The sequence below is a fragment of the Oncorhynchus gorbuscha genome, linkage group LG16 (genome assembly GCF_021184085.1).
Source record: "Oncorhynchus gorbuscha isolate QuinsamMale2020 ecotype Even-year linkage group LG16, OgorEven_v1.0, whole genome shotgun sequence".
Lineage (NCBI taxonomy): Eukaryota > Metazoa > Chordata > Actinopteri > Salmoniformes > Salmonidae > Oncorhynchus > Oncorhynchus gorbuscha.
In genome coordinates, this window is record NC_060188.1 from 12,805,620 (window position 1) to 12,822,515 (window position 16,896).

Genomic DNA, 16,896 nt, shown 5'->3' on the forward strand with positions numbered 1-16,896 from the left:
TTACCATATCATATGGAGACAGAAACAGAGATCATATGGAGACAGAAACAGAAACCTTTTATCTTATCATAAGTGGATATATTTACCATATCATATGGAGACAGAAACAGAAACAGAAACCTTTTATCTTATCATAAGTAGATATATTTACCATATCATATGAGAGAGGGAGAGACAGAAACAGAAACCTTTTATCTTATCATAAGTATATATATGTACCATATCATATGGAGACAGAAACAGAAACCTTTTATCTTATCATAAGTAGATATATTTACCATATCATATGGAGACAGAAACAGAAACCTTTTATCTTATCATAAGTGGATATATTTACCATATCATATGGAGACAGAAACAGAAACCTTTTACTTTATCATAAGTAGATATATTTACCATATCATATGGAGACAGAAACAGAAACAGAAACCTTTTATCTTATCATAAGTGGATATATTTACCATATCATATGGAGACAGAAAAGAAACTTTTGTCTTATCATAAGTAGATATATTTACCATATCATATGGAGACAGAAACAGAAACCTTTTATCTTATCATAAGTGGATATATTTACCATATCATATGGAGACAGAAACAGAAACCTTTTATCTTATCATAAGTAGATATATTTACCATATCATATGGAGACAGAAACAGAAACAGAAACCTTTTATCTTATCATAAGTAGATATATTTACCATATCATATGGAGACAGAAACAGAAACAGAAACCTTTTATCTTATCATAAGTAGATATATTTACCATATCATATGGAGACAGAAACAGAAACCTTTTATCTTATCATAAGTAGATATAGTTACCATATCATATGGAGACCGAAACAGAAACCTTTTATCTTATCATAAGTGGATATATTTACCATATCATATGGAAACAGAAACAGAAACCTTTTATCTTATCATAAGTGGATATATTTCCCATATCATATGGAGACAGAAACAGAAACCTTTTATCTTATCATAAGTAGATATATTTACCATATCATATGGAAACAGAAACAGAAACCTTTTATCTTATCATAAGTGGATATATTTACCATATCATATGGAGACAGAAACAGAAACCTTTTATCTTATCATAAGTGGATATATTTACCATATCATATGGAGACAGAAACAGAAACCTTTTATCTTATCATAAGTAGATATATTTACCATATCATATGGAGACAGAAACAGAAACAGAAACCTTTTATCTTATCATAAGTGGATATATTTACCACATCATATGGAGACAGAAACAGAAACCTTTTATCTTATCATAAGTAGATATATTTACCATATCATATGGAGACAGAAACAGAAACCTTTTATCTTATCATAAGTGGATATATTTACCACATCATATGGAGACAGAAACAGAAACCTTTTATCTTATCATAAGTGGATATATTTACCATATCATATGGAGACAGAAACAGAAACCTTTTATCTTATCATAAGTGGATATATTTACCATATCATATGGAGGCAGAAACAGAAACCTTTTATCTTATCATAAGTGGATATATTTACCATATCATATGGAGACAGAAACAGAAACCTTTTATCTTATCATAAGTAGATATATTTACCATATCATATGGAGACAGAAACAGAAACCTTTTATCTTATCATAAGTAGATATATTTACCATATCATATGGAGACAGAAACAGAAACAGAAACCTTTTATCTTATCATAAGTGGATATATTTACCATATCATATGGAGACAGAAAAATAAACTTTTTGTCTTATCATAAGTTGATATATTTACCATATCATATGGAGACAGAAACAGAAACCTTTTATCTTATCATAAGTGGATATATTTACCATATCATATGGAGACAGAAACAGAAACAGAAACCTTTTATCTTATCATAAGTGGATATATTTACCATATCATATGGAGACAGAAACAGAAACAGAAACCTTTTATCTTATCATAAGTGGATATATTTACCATATCATATGGAGACAGAAACAGAAACAGAAACCTTTTATTTATCATAAGTAGATATATTTACCATATCATATGGAGACAGAAACAGAAACAGAAACCTTTTATCTTATCATAAGTAGATATATTTACCATATCATATGGAGACAGAAACAGAAACCTTTTATCTTATCATAAGTAGATATATTTACCATATCATATGGACCTTTTGGAGACAGAAACAGAAACCTTTTATCTTATCATAAGTAGATATATTTACCATATCATATGGAGACAGAAACAGAAACCTTTTATCTTATCATAAGTGGATATATTTACCATATCATATGGAGACAGAAACAAAAAGAAACTTTTTATCTTATCATAAGTAGATATATTTACCATATCATATGGAGACAGAAACAGAAACAGAAACCTTTTATCTTATCATAAGTAGATATATTTACCATATCATATGGAGACAGAAACAGAAACCTTTTATCTTATCATAAGTAGATATATTTACCATATCATATGGAGACAGAAACAGTGGATATATTTACCATATCATATGGAGACAGAAACAGAAACAGATACCCTTTATCTTATCATAAGTGGATATATTTACCACATCATATGGAGACAGAAACAGAAACCTTTTATCTTATCATAAGTGGATATATTTACCATATCATATGGAGACAGAAACAGAAACAGAAACATTTTATCTTATCATAAGTGGATATATTTACCACATCATATGGAGACAGAAACAGAAACCTTTTATCTTATCATAAGTAGATATATTTACCATATCATATGGAGACAGAAACAGAAAATCTTATCATAAGTGGATATATTTACCATATCATATGGAGACAGAAACAGAAACCTTTTATCTTATCATAAGTGGATATATTTACCATATCATATGGAGACAGAAACAGAAACCTTTTATCTTATCATAAGTGGATATATTTACCATATCATATGGAGACAGAAACAGAAACCTTTTATCTTATCATAAGTAGATATATTTACCATATCATATGGAGACAGAAACAGAAACCTTTTATCTTATCATAAGTAGATATATTTACCATATCATATGGAGACAGAAACAGAAACAGAAACCTTTTATCTTATCATAAGTGGATATATTTACCATATCATATGGAGACAGAAAAATAAACTTTTTGTCTTATCATAAGTTGATATATTTACCATATCATATGGAGACAGAAACAGAAACCTTTTATCTTATCATAAGTGGATATATTTACCATATCATATGGAGACAGAAACAGAAACAGAAACCTTTTATCTTATCATAAGTGGATATATTTACCATATCATATGGAGACAGAAACAGAAACAGAAACCTTTTATCTTATCATAAGTGGATATATTTACCATATCATATGGAGACAGAAACAGAAACAGAAACCTTTTATCTTATCATAAGTAGATATATTTACCATATCATATGGAGACAGAAACAGAAACCTTTTATCTTATCATAAGTAGATATATTTATATCATATTACAGAAACAGAAACCTTTTATCTTATCATAAGTAGAGATGGAGACAGAAACAGAAACCTTTTATCTTATCATAAGTGGATATATTTACCATATCATATGGAGACAGAAAAAGAAACTTTTTGTCTTATCATAAGTAGATATATTTACCATATCATATGGAGACAGAAACAGAAACAGAAACCTTTTATCTTATCATAAGTAGATATATTTACCATATCATATGGAGACAGAAACAGAAACCTTTTATCTTATCATAAGTAGATATATTTACCATATCATATGGAGACAGAAACAGAAACCTTTTATCTTATCATAAGTGGATATATTTACCATATCATATGGAGACAGAAACAGAAACAGAACCTTTTATCTTATCATAAGTGGATATATTTACCACATCATATGGAGACAGAAACAGAAACCTTTTATCTTATCATAAGTAGATATATTTACCATATCATATGGAGACAGAAACAGAAACCTTTTATATTATCATAAGTAGATATATTTACCATATCATATGGAAACAGAAACAGAAACCTTTTATCTTATCATAAGTAGATATATTTACCATATCATATGGAAACAGAAACAGAAACCTTTTATCTTATCATAAGTAGATATATTTACCATATCATATGGAGACAGAAACAGAAACCTTTTATCTTATCATAAGTGGATATATTTACCATATCATATGGAGACAGAAACAGAAACAGAAACCTTTTATCTTATCATAAGTGGATATATTTACCACATCATATGGAGACAGAAACAGAAACCTTTTATCTTATCATAAGTGGATATATTTACCATATCATATGGAGACAGAAACAGAAACAGAAACATTTTATCTTATCATAAGTAGATATATTTACCATATCATATGGAGACAGAAACAGAAACAGAAACCTTTTATCTTATCATAAGTAGATATATTTACCATATCATATGGAGACAGAAACAGAAACCTTTTATCTTATCATAAGTAGATATATTTACATATCATATGGAGACAGAAACAGAAACCTTTTATCTTATCATAAGTAGATATATTTACCATATCATATGGAGACAGAAACAGAAACCTTTTATCTTATCATAAGTAGATATATTTACCATATCATATGGAAACAGAAACAAACCTTTTATCTTATCATAAGTGGATATATTTACCATATCATATGGAGAAACAGAAACAGAAACCTTTTATCTTATCATAAGTAGATATATTTACCATATCATATGGAGACAGAAACAGAAACCTTTTATCTTATCATAAGTGGATATATTTACCATATCATATGGAGACAGAAACAGAAACAAACCTTTTATCTTATCATAAGTGGATATATTTACCATATCATATGGAGACAGAAACAGAAACAGAAACCTTTTATCTTATCATAAGTAGATATATTTACCATATCATATGGAGACAGAAACAGAAACAGAAACCTTTTATCTTATCATAAGTAGATATATTTACCATATCATATGGAGACAGAAACAGAAACCTTTTATCTTATCATAAGTAGATATATTTACCATATCATATGGAGACAGAAACAGAAACCTTTTATCTTATCATAAGTAGATATATTTACCATATCACATGGAGACCAGAAACAGAAACCTTTTATCTTATCATAAGTGGATATATTTACCATATCATATGGAGACAGAAAAAGAAACTTTTATCTTATCATAAGTAGATATATTTACCATATCATATGGAGACAGAAACAGAAACAGAAACCTTTTATCTTATCATAAGTAGATATATTTACCATATCATATGGAGACAGAAACAGAAACCTTTTATCTTATCATAAGTAGATATATTTACCATATCATATGGAGACAGAAACAGAAACCTTTTATCTTATCATAAGTGGATATATTTACCATATCATATGGAGACAGAAACAGAAACAGAAACCCTTTATCTTATCATAAGTGAAACAGATGGATATATTTACCATATCATATGGAGACAGAAACAGAAACCTTTTATCTTATCATAAGTAGATATATTTACCATATCATATGGAGACAGAAACAGAAACCTTTTATCTTATCATAAGTGGATATATTTACCATATCATATGGAGACAGAAACAGAAACAGAAACCTTTTATCTTATCATAAGTGGATATATTTACCATATCATATGGAGACAGAAACAGAAACAGAAACCTTTTATCTTATCATAAGTGGATATATTTACCATATCATATGGGAGAAACAGAAACAGAAACCTTTTATCTTATCATAAGTAGATATATTTACCATATCATATGGAAACAGAAACAGAAACCTTTTATCTTATCATAAGTAGATATATTTACAATATCATATGGAGACAGAAACAGAAACCTTTTATCTTATCATAAGTAGATATATTTACCATATCATATGGAGACAGAAACAGAAACCTTTTATCTTATCATAAGTAGATATAGAAACATGGAGACAGAAACAGAAACCTTTTATCTTATCATAAGTGGATATATTTACCATATCATATGGAGACAGAAAAAGAAACTTTTATCTTATCATAAGTAGATATATTTACCATATCATATGGAGACAGAAACAGAAACAGAAACCTTTTATCTTATCATAAGTAGATATATTTACCATATCATATGGAGACAGAAACAGAAACCTTTTATCTTATCATAAGTAGATATATTTACCATATCATATGGAGACAGAAACAGAAACCTTTTATCTTATCATAAGTGGATATATTTACCATATCATATGGAGACAGAAACAGAAACAAACCTTTTATCTTATCATAAGTGGATATATTTACCACATCATATGGAGACAGAAACAGAAACCTTTTATCTTATCATAAGTGGATATATTTACCATATCATATGGAGACAGAAACAGAAACCTTTTATCTTATCATAAGTGGATATATTTACCACATCATATGGAGACAGAAACAGAAACCTTTTATCTTATCATAAGTAGATATATTTACCATATCATATGGAGACAGAAACAGAAACCTTTTATCTTATCATAAGTGGATATATTTACCATATCATATGGAGACAGAAACAGAAACCTTTTATCTTATCATAAGTGGATATATTTACCATATCATATGGACAGAAACAGAAACCTTTTATCTTATCATAAGTGGATATATTTACCATATCATATGGAGACAGAAACAGAAACCTTTTATCTTATCATAAGTAGATATATTTACCATATCATATGGAGACAGAAACAGAAACCTTTTATCTTATCATAAGTAGATATATTTACCATATCATATGGAGACAGAAACAGAAACAGAAACCTTTTATCTTATCATAAGTGGATATATTTACCATATCATATGGAGACAGAAAAATAAACTTTTTGAGTTGATATATTTACCATATCAGAGACAGAAACAGAAACCTTTTATCTTATCATAAGTGGATATATTTACCATATCATATGGAGACAGAAACAGAAACAGAAACCTTTTATCTTATCATAAGTGGATATATTTACCATATCATATGGAGACAGAAACAGAAACAGAAACCTTTTATCTTATCATAAGTGGATATATTTACCATATCATATGGAGACAGAAACAGAAACAGAAACCTTTTATCTTATCATAAGTAGATATATTTACAATATCATATGGAGACAGAAACAGAAACCTTTTATCTTATCATAAGTAGATATATTTACCATATCATATGGAGACAGAAACAGAAACCTTTTATCTTATCATAAGTACATGGAGAGAAACAGAAACCTTTTATCTTATCATAAGTGGATATATTTACCATATCATATGGAGACAGAAAAAGAAACCTTTTATCTTATCATAAGTAGATATATTTACCATATCATATGGAGACAGAAACAGAAACAGAAACCTTTTATCTTATCATAAGTAGATATATTTACCATATCATATGGAGACAGAAACAGAAACCTTTTATCTTATCATAAGTAGATATATTTACCATATCATATGGAGACAGAAACAGAAACCTTTTATCTTATCATAAGTGGATATATTTACCATATCATATGGAGACAGAAACAGAAACAGATACCCTTTATCTTATCATAAGTGGATATATTTATCATATGGAGACAGAAACAGAAACCTTTTATCTTATCATAAGTAGATATATTTACCATATCATATGGAGACAGAAACAGAAACCTTTTATCTTATCATAAGTAGATATATTTACCATATCATATGGAGACAGAAACAGAAACCTTTTATCTTATCATAAGTAGATATATTTACCATATCATATGGAAACAGAAACAGAAACCTTTTATCTTATCATAAGTAGATATATTTACCATATCATATGGAGACAGAAACAGAAACCTTTTATCTTATCATAAGTGGATATATTTACCATATCATATGGAGACAGAAACAGAAACAGAATCCTTTTATCTTATCATAAGTGGATATATTTACCACATCATATGGAGACAGAAACAGAAACCTTTTATCTTATCATAAGTGGATATATTTACCATATCATATGGAGACAGAAACAGAAACAGAAACATTTTATCTTATCATAAGTAGATATATTTACCATATCATATGGAGACAGAAACAGAAACAGAAACCTTTTATCTTATCATAAGTAGATATATTTACCATATCATATGGAGACAGAAACAGAAACCTTTTATCTTATCATAAGTAGATATATTTACCATATCATATGGAGACAGAAACAGAAACCTTTTATCTTATCATAAGTAGATATATTTACCATATCATATGGAGACAGAAACAGAAACCTTTTATATTATCATAAGTAGATATATTTACCATATCATATGGAAACAGAAACAGAAACCTTTTATCTTATCATAAGTAGATATATTTACCATATCATATGGAGACAGAAACAGAAACCTTTTATCTTATCATAAGTAGATATATTTACCATATCATATGGAGACAGAAACAGAAACCTTTTATCTTATCATAAGTGGATATATTTACCATATCATATGGAGACAGAAACAGAAACAGAAACCTTTTATCTTATCATAAGTGGATATATTTACCATATCATATGGAGACAGAAACAGAAACAGAAACCTTTTATCTTATCATAAGTAGATATATTTACCATATCATATGGAGACAGAAACAGAAACAGAAACCTTTTATCTTATCATAAGTAGATATATTTACAATATCATATGGAGACAGAAACAGAAACCTTTTATCTTATCATAAGTAGATATATTTACCATATCATATGGAGACAGAAACAGAAACCTTTTATCTTATCATAAGTAGATATAGTTACCATATCACATGGAGACCGAAACAGAAACCTTTTATCTTATCATAAGTGGATATATTTACCATATCATATGGAGACAGAAAAAGAAACTTTTTGTCTTATCATAAGTAGATATATTTACCATATCATATGGAGACAGAAACAGAAACAGAAACCTTTTATCTTATCATAAGTAGATATATTTACCATATCATATGGAGACAGAAACAGAAACCTTTTATCTTATCATAAGTAGATATATTTACCATATCATATGGAGACAGAAACAGAAACCTTTTATCTTATCATAAGTGGATATATTTACCATATCATATGGAGACAGAAACAGAAACAGATACCCTTTATCTTATCATAAGTGGATATATTTACCACATCATATGGAGACAGAAACAGAAACCTTTTATCTTATCATAAGTAGATATATTTACCATATCATATGGAGACAGAAACAGAAACCTTTTATATTATCATAAGTAGATATATTTACCATATCATATGGAAACAGAAACAGAAACCTTTTATCTTATCATAAGTAGATATATTTACCATATCATATGGAAACAGAAACAGAAACCTTTTATCTTATCATAAGTAGATATATTTACCATATCATATGGAGACAGAAACAGAAACCTTTTATCTTATCATAAGTGGATATATTTACCATATCATATGGAGACAGAAACAGAAACAGAATCCTTTTATCTTATCATAAGTGGATATATTTACCACATCATATGGAGACAGAAACAGAAACCTTTTATCTTATCATAAGTGGATATATTTACCATATCATATGGAGACAGAAACAGAAACAGAAACATTTTATCTTATCATAAGTAGATATATTTACCATATCATATGGAGACAGAAACAGAAACAGAAACCTTTTATCTTATCATAAGTAGATATATTTACCATATATCATATGGAGACAGAAACAGAAACCTTTTATCTTATCATAAGTAGATATATTTACCATATCATATGGAGACAGAAACAGAAACCTTTTATCTTATCATAAGTAGATATATTTACCATATCATATGGAGACAGAAACAGAAACCTTTTATCTTATCATAAGTAGATATATTTACCATATCATATGGAGACAGAAACAGAAACCTTTTATCTTACATAAGTAGATATATTTACCATATCATATGGAGACAGAAACAGAAACAGAAACCTTTTATCTTATCATAAGTGGATATATTTACCATATCATATGGAGACAGAAACAGAAACCTTTTATCTTATCATAAGTAGATATATTTACCATATCATATGGAGACAGAAACAGAAACCTTTTATCTTATCATAAGTGGATATATTTACCATATCATATGGAGACAGAAACAGAAACAGATACCCTTTATCTTATCATAAGTGGATATATTTACCACATCATATGGAGACAGAAACAGAAACCTTTTATCTTATCATAAGTAGATATATTTACCATATCATATGGAGACAGAAACAGAAACCTTTTATCTTATCATAAGTAGATATATTTACCATATCATATGGAAACAGAAACAGAAACCTTTTATCTTATCATAAGTAGATATATTTACCATATCATATGGAAACAGAAACAGAAACCTTTTATCTTATCATAAGTAGATATATTTACCATATCATATGGAGACAGAAACAGAAACCTTTTATCTTATCATAAGTGGATATATTTACCATATCATATGGAGACAGAAACAGAAACAGAATCCTTTTATCTTATCATAAGTGGATATATTTACCACATCATATGGAGACAGAAACAGAAACCTTTTATCTTATCATAAGTGGATATATTTACCATATCATATGGAGACAGAAACAGAAACAGAAACATTTTATCTTATCATAAGTAGATATATTTACCATATCATATGGAGACAGAAACAGAAACAGAAACCTTTTATCTTATCATAAGTAGATATATTTACCATATCATATGGAGACAGAGAAACCTTTTATCTTATCATAAGTAGATATATTTACCATATCATATGGAGACAGAAACAGAAACCTTTTATCTTATCATAAGTGGATATATTTAACATATCATATGGAGACAGAAACAGAAACCTTTTATCTTATCATAAGTAGATATATTTACCATATCATATGGAGACAGAAACAGAAACCTTTTATCTTATCATAAGTGGATATATTTACCATATCATATGGAAACAGAAACAGAAACCTTTTATCTTATCATAAGTAGATATATTTACCATATCATATGGAGACAGAAACAGAAACAGAAACCTTTTATCTTATCATAAGTAGATATATTTACCATATCATATGGAGACAGAAACAGAAACCTTTTATCTTATCATAAGTAGATATATTTACCATATCATATGGAGACAGAAACAGAAACCTTTTATCTTATCATAAGTAGATATATTTACCATATCATAAACAGAAAAATAAACCTTTTATCTTATCATAAGTGGATATATTTACCATATCATATGGAGACAGAAACAGAAACCTTTTATCTTATCATAAGTGGATATATTTACCATATCATATGGAGACAGAAACAGAAACTTTTATCTTATCATAAATGGATATATTTAATATCATATGGAGACAGAAACAGAAACCTTTTATCTTATCATAAGTGGATATATTTACCATATCATATGGAGACAGAAACAGAAACAGAAACCTTTTATCTTATCATAAGTGGATATATTTACCATATCATATGGAGACAGAAACAGAAACCTTTTATCTTATCATAAGTGGATATATTTACCATATCATATGGAGACAGAAACAGAAACAAACCTTTTATCTTATCATAAGTGGATATATTTACCATATCATATGGAGACAGAAACAGAAACCTTTTATCTTATCATAAGTAGATATATTTACCATATCATATGGAGACAGAAACAGAAACCTTTTATCTTATCATAAGTGGATATATTTACCATATCATATGGAGACAGAAACAGAAACAGAAACCTTTTATCTTATCATAAGTGGATATATTTACCATATCATATGGAGACAGAAACAGAAACCTTTTATCTTATCATAAGTGGATATATTTACCACATCATATGGAGACAGAAACAGAAACCTTTTATCTTATCATAAGTGGATATATTTACCATATCATATGGAGACAGAAACAGAAACAGAAACATTTTATCTTATCATAAGTGGATATATTTACCACATCATATGGAGACAGAAACAGAAACCTTTTATCTTATCATAAGTAGATATATTTACCATATCATATGACAGAGAAACCTTTTATCTTATTATAAGTGGATATATTTACCATATCATATGGAGACAGAAACAGAAACCTTTTATCTTATCATAAGTAGATATATTTACCATATCATATGAGACAGAAACAGAAACCTTTTATTTTATCATATGTGGATATATTTACCATATCATATGGAGACAGAAACAGAAACCCTTTATGTTATCATAAGTAGATATATTTACCATATCATATGGAGACAGAAACAGAAACAGAAACCTTTTATCTTATCATAAGTAGATATATTTACCATATCATATGGAGACAGAAACAGAAACCTTTTATCTTATCATAAGTAGATATATTTACCATATCATATGGAGACAGAAACAGAAACAGAAACCTTTTATCTTATCATAAGTGGATATATTTACCATATCATATGGAGACAGAAAAATAAACTTTTGTCTTATCATAAGTTGATATATTTACCATATCATATGGAGACAGAAACAGAAACATTTTATCTTATCATAAGTGGATATATTTACCATATCATATGGAGACAGAAACAGAAACAGAAACCTTTTATCTTATCATAAGTGGATATATTTACCATATCATATGGAGACAGAAACAGAAACAGAAACCTTTTATCTTATCATAAGTGGATATATTTACCATATCATATGGAGACAGAAACAGAAACAGAAACCTTTTATCTTATCATAAGTAGATATATTTACCATATCATATGGAGACAGAAACAGAAACAGAAACCTTTTATCTTATCATAAGTAGATATATTTACAATATCATATGGAGACAGAAACAGAAACCTATCTTATCATAAGTAGATATATTTACCATATCATATGGAGACAGAAACAGAAACCTTTTATCTTATCATAAGTAGATATAGTTACCATATCACATGGAGAGAAACAGAAACCTTTTATCTTATCATAAGTGGATATATTTACCATATCATATGGAGACAGAAAAAGAAACTTTTGTCTTATCATAAGTAGATATATTTACCATATCATATGGAGACAGAAACAGAAACAGAAACCTTTTATCTTATCATAAGTAGATATATTTACCATATCATATGGAGACAGAAACAGAAACCTTTTATCTTATCATAAGTAGATATATTTACCATATCATATGGAGACAGAAACAGAGTGGATATATTTACCACATCATATGGAGACAGAAACAGAAACCTTTTATCTTATCATAAGTGGATATATTTACCATATCATATGGAGACAGAAACAGAAACAGAAACATTTTATCTTATCATAAGTGGATATATTTACCACATCATATGGAGACAGAAACAGAAACCTTTTATCTTATCATAAGTAGATATATTTACCATATCATATGGAGACAGAAACAGAAACCTTTTATCTTATTATAAGTGGATATATTTACCATATCATATGGAGACAGAAACAGAAACCTTTTATCTTATCATAAGTAGATATATTTACCATATCATATGGACACAGAAACAGAAACCTTTTATTTTATCGTATGTGGATATATTTACCATATCATATGGAGACAGAAACAGAAACCCTTTATGTTATCATAAGTAGATATATTTAACATATCATATGGAGACAGAAGCAGAAACCTTTGATCTTATCATAAGTAGATATATTTACCATATCATATGGAGACAGAAACAGAAACAGAAACCTTTTATCTTATCATAAGTAGATATATTTACCATATCATATGGAGACAGAAACAGAAACCTTTTATCTTATCATAAGTAGATATATTTACCATATCATATGGAGACAGAAACAGAAACAGAAACCTTTTATCTTATCATAAGTGGATATATTTACCATATCATATGGAGACAGAAAAATAAACTTTTTGTCTTATCATAAGTTGATATATTTACCATATCATATGGAGACAGAAACAGAAACCTTTTATCTTATCATAAGTGGATATATTTACCATATCATATGGAGACAGAAACAGAAACAGAAACCTTTTATCTTATCATAAGTGGATATATTTACCATATCATATGGAGACAGAAACAGAAACAGAAACCTTTTATCTTATCATAAGTGGATATATTTACCATATCATATGGAGACAGAAACAGAAACAGAAACCTTTTATCTTATCATAAGTAGATATATTTACCATATCATATGGAGACAGAAACAGAAACAGAAACCTTTTATCTTATCATAAGTAGATATATTTACAATATCATATGGAGACAGAAACAGAAACCTTTTATCTTATCATAAGTAGATATATTTACCATATCATATGGAGACAGAAACAGAAACCTTTTATCTTATCATAAGTAGATATAGTTACCATATCACATGGAGACCGAAACAGAAACCTTTTATCTTATCATAAGTGGATATATTTACCATATCATATGGAGACAGAAAAATAAACTTTTTGTCTTATCATAAGTAGATATATTTACCATATCATATGGAGACAGAAACAGAAACAGAAACCTTTTATCTTATCATAAGTAGATATATTTACCATATCATATGGAGACAGAAACAGAAACCTTTTATCTTATCATAAGTAGATATATTTACCATATCATATGGAGACAGAAACAGAAACCTTTTATCTTATCATAAGTGGATATATTTACCACATCATATGGAGACAGAAACAGAAACCTTTTATCTTATCATAAGTAGATATATTTACCATATCATATGGAGACAGAAACAGAAACCTTTTATATTATCATAAGTAGATATATTTACCATATCATATGGAAACAGAAACAGAAACCTTTTATCTTATCATAAGTAGATATATTTACCATATCATATGGAAACAGAAACAGAAACCTTTTATCTTATCATAAGTAGATATATTTACCATATCATATGGAGACAGAAACAGAAACCTTTTATCTTATCATAAGTGGATATATTTACCATATCATATGGAGACAGAAACAGAAACAGAATCCTTTTATCTTATCATAAGTGGATATATTTACCACATCATATGGAGACAGAAACAGAAACCTTTTATCTTATCATAAGTGGATATATTTACCATATCATATGGAGACAGAAACAGAAACAGAAACATTTTATCTTATCATAAGTGGATATATTTACCACATCATATGGAGACAGAAACAGAAACCTTTTATCTTATCATAAGTAGATATATTTACCATATCATATGGAGACAGAAACAGAAACCTTTTATCTTATTATAAGTGGATATATTTACCATATCATATGGAGACAGAAACAGAAACCTTTTATCTTATCATAAGTAGATATATTTACCATATCATATGGACACAGAAACAGAAACCTTTTATTTTATCATATGTGGATATATTTACCATATCATATGGAGACAGAAACAGAAACCCTTTATGTTATCATAAGTAGATATATTTAACATATCATATGGAGACAGAAGCAGAAACCTTTGATCTTATCATAAGTAGATATATTTACCATATCATATGGAGACAGAGAAACCTTTTATCTTATCAGAAACATATGGAGAAACAGAAACCTTTTATCTTATCATAAGTAGATATATTTACCATATCATATGGAGACAGAAACAGAAACCTTTTATCTTATCATAAGTGGATATATTTACCATATCATATGGAGACAGAAACAGAAACAGAAACCTTTTATCTTATCATAAGTAGATATATTTACCATATCATATGGAGACAGAAACAGAAACAGAAACCTTTTATCTTATCATAAGTAGATATATTTACCATATCATATGGAGACAGAAACAGAAACCTTTTATCTTATCATAAGTAGATATATTTACCATATCATATGGAGACAGAAACAGAAACCTTTTATCTTATCATAAGTAGATATATTTACCATATCATATGGAGACAGAAACAGAAACCTTTTATATTATCATAAGTAGATATATTTACCATATCATATGGAAACAGAAACAGAAACCTTTTATCTTATCATAAGTAGATATATTTACCATATCATATGGAAACAGAAACAGAAACCTTTTATCTTATCATAAGTAGATATATTTACCATATCATATGGAGACAGAAACAGAAACCTTTTATCTTATCATAAGTGGATATATTTACCATATCATATGGAGACAGAAACAGAAACAGAATCCTTTTATCTTATCATAAGTGGATATATTTACCACATCATATGGAGACAGAAACAGAAACCTTTTATCTTATCATAAGTGGATATATTTACCATATCATATGGAGACAGAAACAGAAACAGAAACATTTTATCTTATCATAAGTGGATATATTTACCACATCATATGGAGACAGAAACAGAAACCTTTTATCTTATCATAAGTAGATATATTTACCATATCATATGGAGACAGAAACAGAAACCTTTTATCTTATTATAAGTGGATATATTTACCATATCATATGGAGACAGAAACAGAAACCTTTTATCTTATCATAAGTAGATATATTTACCATATCATATGGACACAGAAACAGAAACCTTTTATTTTATCATATGTGGATATATTTACCATATCATATGGAGACAGAAACAGAAACCCTTTATGTTATCATAAGTAGATATATTTAACATATCATATGGACACAGAAGCAGAAACCTTTTATCTTATCATAAGTAGATATATTTACCATATCATATGGAGACAGAAACAGAAACCTTTTATCTTATCATAAGTGGATATATTTAACATATCATATGGAGACAGAAACAGAAACCTTTTATCTTATCATAAGTAGATATATTTACCATATCATATGGAGACAGAAACA